At 36.7% G+C, this 6,228-nt stretch overlaps 1 pseudogene; it reads right to left on the bottom strand.

Moving 5' to 3' along the window:
* Positions 1-2,262: 2,262 nt before the first annotated feature.
* Positions 2,263-3,430, bottom strand: LOC101712510 (S-adenosylmethionine decarboxylase proenzyme pseudogene; annotated as a pseudogene).
* Positions 3,431-6,228: the final 2,798 nt, after the last annotated feature.

Below are 6,228 nucleotides of genomic sequence, written 5' to 3'. Positions count from 1 at the left end.
GAAAAGTAAGCAAAAACAAGTTGGGTAAGTTAGAGTTAAAATTTTGGATTAAAGAAAAATAATCTGTGGCTTCTAGAAACCTTCCTATCTAGAGCAAGTTGTCAAGAGATGTGGACATTTGAAGTTGTTCCTCTCCCCACCTAAATTCATGTCCATTCACAATTTTATTATGATCTTATTTGAAAATAAGGTTATGAAGATATAGTGGAGACTATACTGAATTGAATGGGTCCTGATCCAGTGATTTATGTCATTAGGGCAAAAGGAAATTGGGAAGGAAGAGGCTCATCTGAAGATGATCCTAAGATCACAATCACACTGCCAAAATCCATAGACTATCAAACACTGCCAGAAACTATTAGGAGGTGGAGGGAAGGAAAGATCTTCCCTGAGTATCTTCCATGAGAGAAAAGCCCCGCAGACACTTTTGATTTTAGGCTTTCAGTTTCCCGAACTGTTAGAGAATGCTTTTCTTTGTTTCATTCCACCCAATTCATGCCACTTAGTTTTGACTGTACTTGGAAACTAACTCAAGTTCCTATTCTGCTGGGTCATTCAATTATTTCAGACAGTTGCTTCTGAAATAGATTTTGTTTGTTGAGTGATTAACATTTGTCAGGCACCATTCTAAGCATTTTTCATGGGTCAGTTCACTTAGTCCTTATAACAACCCTCTAAAGTGGATATTATAATCAGATGAGAACATTTTCATGCATTTCGATGCTTTGTTATTACAGATAAGAAAAGAAGGCAGAAAGACATTCAGGATCTTGCTCAACTTCACTCAGCTGGAGAGTATTGGGATTAGAAATCAGGCCAGACAGACTGGCTCCAGAATCATGCTCTACAGCCCAGATGACACACTCTGCAGCCTAAGTCACCTGACTCAGCTGTTTTCATAGAGCAAATGATCCTTATAATTCACTTAGCTTTCTTGTGAATAATTCAGGTCAAAGGTTAACATAACAAAATATGGTGAATTTAATGGCTTGTTAGTGATTCTTTGCCACTTATCTCTTACTCTGGCAATATGGTATTTGTCATTCATTCACTGGCCATGCCATACCTCTCATTCACTGGTGCTTTGAAATAGTTATTCTCACATCCTACAGTGTTCTTCCTGGCCTTGACATTTTAAAACTTGCATCTTTTCTTACATGTCACAACCTACACACAATGATGTAGTTAAAGACGTATGCATCTAACCACAAAGCTTCAAAATCCAGGAAACAAAAACTGACAGAACTTCAAGGACACCTGACTAAACTCACAATTTAGTTGGAGATTTTAACACTTACAGCTCAGTATAGAAAAAAACTAATAGACAAAAAATCAACAAGAATTTAGAAGATTTGAACAATATGATCAATCAATAAAACTGAACTGATGGACTTCCTGTTTTTCTTTGTTGTTGTTGTTTTTGGTACCGGATATGGAACTCGCGACCTTGAGCTTGTGAGGCAGGTGCTGGAACCACTGAGCTAAATCCCCAGCCCAAGACTGAACTGATAATTAAAGAACATTATAGCCAACAATAAAATATACATTCTTTTTTTTTTTTTTTTAACAGTGTATTGCTTTTATTTGGGGGCCTGGAGGTGGGGAAAAGACACCATGGTGAGGGAAGAAATCAAGGACTACAAATGCAGGAACAATTATTAAACGGTAATACATGAAATGAATAACTGCAATTATTTTCTTAGGAGGACTTGACTCATGGAAGAAAAACTTTAATCGCTGTTGCAAAAGCATTTTTATGAAGTAGAAATTGGTTTCAATAATATTACTAGAGAATATGTTCTAGAAAGTGGAGGTAACTGGATGTAAAATTCTGGCAGCAATTTAATAGAACAGTCCCAGATTATTAGGCTGAGGCCAACACCCAATGAGGATTAAAGACTTGTCTGGGGGAATCTTGGACAATACCTGAAGAAATATCGCACTGTGCATGAACTAAATTGAATTATTTTCACAAGTGTTGTAAAGTTTCATACAGTAAAAGTTTTTTTCTACATGCACTTCAATTTCACGGCAAGAGTGACATAGAATACCTAAACACAGAAGAGAGCATTCACGAAAGATGTCTAACTCCTTGATTTAACAATGCATACACTTCAAAATGATTACACTATCATTACCTCTAGGGCTTTCTGCAACTACAAGGTGGTGGTTATGGAAAGCATAGCCCCTGGTATCAACATCTAGAAAGCAGCCACCACTTTCTATGTGTGTTCTCTTTTTGCATTTTTTTCTTCATTTTTCTTAATCAACTCGCTGTTGTTACTGCTTCTTAGCAAAACTGGTAAAAACAAAATTGTAATCACTGAACATAGCACTCTGGCAATCAAGACCTTTCAAGGCAATTAAAACTTTCAATCTTGGGCCTGGGATTTAGCTCAGTGGCACTGTATCTGCCTCGCAAGTGCAAGGTCCTGAGTTCAATCCCTGGTACCAAAAAATAAAATAAAAAATAAAAAGAAATAAAACTTTCAATCTTCTGGGGTGAAGAAAGCACTGTGTAATATTTAGAACTCTGATTAACAAACAAGGTGGTCACAAATTTTCCTGGCTTGAAGACTTCCACAACTTTCCTGATCAGGTCATCATAGGAGGTCTGACAAGTTTGTTTCAAAGATAACATAAGAAAACTCTGGTTCTGGAGTGATGTAAATAGTCCAATAAGTTCCATCCAATTTCTTTCCATTCACTAAATACCCACAAGGATTGAATAATGTGGGATCAATGACGTAACCTGGTATCAGGTCACGAATTCCACTCTCACAAGTGACATCCTTTGCAGTAACACCATCTTTCATGTAGAACTGGTCCATAACTCCTGGGTCAAGCTCGCTTATCAGAATTTCCAGGGTCTGATCTGGCTGACTCAACTTTCTGGGAAATCCAGAGTATACAGGTACCAACAGTCAGAATTCATACATCTCATACAATATGCTGCTCCATTTGGGAAAATTGCATTAAGAAAATCTATTTCTTCCTGGAAATTCCCTTGCCGGTACACTTGGTGAGAAGGCTTCATAAAATTCTCATAAGGATAAAAGAAGCTTTGAATCAAGTCAAATCCATTGTAATCCCTAGCAAACTTCAATAGGGGAACCATTGCTTTAAGTAAGAGGGTGGTACCACATGTCTTCAAAACTTCTCTTGGAGACAAACATGCTACTCTCACTGAGTACACAAGCTTCCTGCTTGTCAGTTTTTGTCACACTTATAATTGAACATTGCACATCCTTCAAAAGTACATCCCACTCAGATCTCAGGATAGTGCGAAGATCCCCAGATCCCTGGTTGGTGTCGGGTTGCTGACGAGAGAACCAAACCTCCAGCAGATTCTCCATCCCTTTGAAAAAATGTGCAGCTTCCATCACCGTGAGACTAGCGAACAACCAACAACCACAGAAAATCAACTAAATTAAATCTCTTGTCCCACTGTTGCTACTGCTGCGGATTGTTCCAGCTGTGTTGCTATAAAGTTCAGGCTCCTTTTTTTTTGCTATAATTTTATATTAACTTTTTTTTAAAAAAAAGATTAATAAAATTGTCCTGGCTTTTTCTGTTGGAGCGAAAGGTGAACGTGAGTCTGTTTGGAAATAGAGGCAGATACAGTTCAGTCTCTTGTAGTCCGCTGCTTTCCCATTAGACAGAGTAGAGCGATCACTAGCTAATGTCGCTGGGCATACTGTGTAAGCCGAAATACACATTTCTTTCAACTGCATAGTCAACATTTACCAAAACAGACCATATTCTAATTCACTAAATAAGCCCTTATACTTTAAAGAATCGAAGCCATACAAAATATGTTCTTGGGTCATAATGGAATTAAACTAGAAATCAATATAAGTTGAAAAGCCCTTATTTAAAATACTTGGGTCCAAAAAAGTTCAGATTTCTGATTTTTTTCAGATTTTGGAATATATGCATATACATAATGAGATATTCTTGGAATGAGACTCACATAAACAAAATTTTTTGATGTATCATGTACACTTTATTTTTTAGAGTTTTAAACAATTTATTTAACTGAAATGCTATTTATTTTGATACATTATTTTCCCAGTGGTGATTTAGAGGATCTTCAAGCCAATATAAGTACTTCATCAATATTGGGCCATTTGGGTATACATCTATACAATTAAAAAAATCTTTTTACTCTATTTGCTTTAGTTTGAATGAGTTCTATCCATTTGTCTTTGAATTAGCTGGTCCTCTGGCAGTTAAACCTACCAATACCTGCTAAAATTTCAGATATGTATTGTTCAATTATAGGAGATACATTTGGTTCTTTTCAAAAATCTCCTAGCAGGCACTAGAGTACAACCTCCATGAGAACATTTTGTCCATTGTTATCCCCCTTCCCTAGACCCAGCAGCCCATTTGTCCATGCACAAACATATGATCCCTGGCTATGGGTGAAGAAAAAACTAGTATATGTTTGAGAAAAGAAGAGGCATGTTCATTCCAATGGATGATGATCTCAATGTCTGCTGATCCTTGTCATGACAAGCAGTATCGAGAATGTTGCTGATTGCCTTAGTTGGGGTTTCAATGAATCAGACCCTAAGAATTCTGAGACCAAGATTCAAGGGTAGGTAGTTTATTTTGGAAAATATCCCAAGAAATATCTATAGGGAAGTAGGGAACTAACACAGGTAAAAGAAGGCAGTCAATTAAAAATGGGTTATCAAGAGCATCAGGAAGTGGACAACCGGAGCTTAATCCAGGTGGAGAATTCTGGGAGTCCATACATGCTTATCCCACAGAAGGGCCAAAGGAGCTGTGGCTTTTATACATTATTCTCGTCCATCAATGGCTGGGGGATGCTGGGGTTGGAATGGAAGAGTAAATTATCCCTGCTTTTAGTCTGCATACTAGTATTCCTAGAGGAAAGCAGGTTTGGGGACCAAAGAAAAAACTCAGGCAGTCAGAAGTCTTGAAGGCTACACTGCAGTGGGAAAAGAGAAGGACATGAGAGTGGGGCACCTTCACCAAGTGCCACACTGATTTACCTTAGGAATAAGTATCTAAAAAAGAAAAAGCCTAAGTATCTATTTCATACACTCTATTATACATTTTGATCCTTATTTACACTTTCAGTTTCTCATCTCAGAGAAGCTATTTGGTATTTACACGTGTGTCCTATTTATTTCACTTAAGAGTATGGCCTCAATGTGCATCCATTCAGCTATAAATGTCTCTAGTTTCTCGTTCTTTATGGCTGAGTAGTACTCCATTTTATAAAAAAAAAAAAAATCCCGGGAAAAGAAAGAAGAAAAAGGAATAAATATGAGAAAAGGAAAAAATGGAAACAAAGTCTTTGTAAATAGGGAAGGGTGGAGGGGGAATGGGGAAAAAAGTGAGAACCAAGATATATCATGTAAAGGTACAAATTCCCAATAATGAATGTTAGCATGTTGTATACCTAAAATGTACCAATAAACATAATGAATAAAAAGAAAGAATAAGTATCTATTAAGACAAATACTTAACACCATGCCAGACCCAATTAAATAATACCCTGGATTTTGGAGTCAATCACAGATCACAGATTCTGGAGTCAATCCAAATTGGGTTTAGTTATGCACCCTTTTATCTACTTTGTCTTGTGACCTCGAAAAAATTTCTTAACTTTTTGAGCTTCAGTTCTTTCATTTATAAAAAGATATAAGGCATGAGGTTGATGTAGGGTACAAACAAGATAGTGTATGGCACTTACTTGTTTCCCTTCTCGTGTTTTTTTTTTCCCTTCCCATGTTTTTAAGCCAAAGCAATACATTATGGAATCTCAAACATCAGTGAACCAAGAGAAATTTATATAGAGGGCAAAGGAAAAAGAAAATCAACTTTCTGGCATTCTTGAATTATAATATGACAAGAACATCTTTTTGCCCTGCTTGCTGGCTTTAATCTGGAGCACCCAGGAAAGTGGGGTGAAGTTAACAGAAATGGAGAAACCAGAGAGAGAAGTTGTTGCAGTGCAAAGATGACAATTCAAATATTTGGATATCCTCTAAGGGTTCTAAGAGGATAAAGATCTGACTATTGCCCTAGATTTTGACAACATAGTAGTTCAAATTAAGAATTTTGGTAAACATATTTATACTTTAATATAGATCACTAGATTTGAGTTAGAAGACATGAATTCAAATTCCAGCTCTGCCATTTATTAGCTGTAAATTGGCAAATAATTTGACTTTTGCAAACCTTGATTTC

The sequence above is a fragment of the Heterocephalus glaber genome, unplaced genomic scaffold (assembly GCF_053883595.1).
Source record: "Heterocephalus glaber isolate CG9 unplaced genomic scaffold, H.glaber_assembly_v1.0 deba00001461, whole genome shotgun sequence".
Taxonomy (NCBI): domain Eukaryota; kingdom Metazoa; phylum Chordata; class Mammalia; order Rodentia; family Bathyergidae; genus Heterocephalus; species Heterocephalus glaber.
This window is presented reverse-complemented; position numbering and strand designations above follow the sequence as displayed.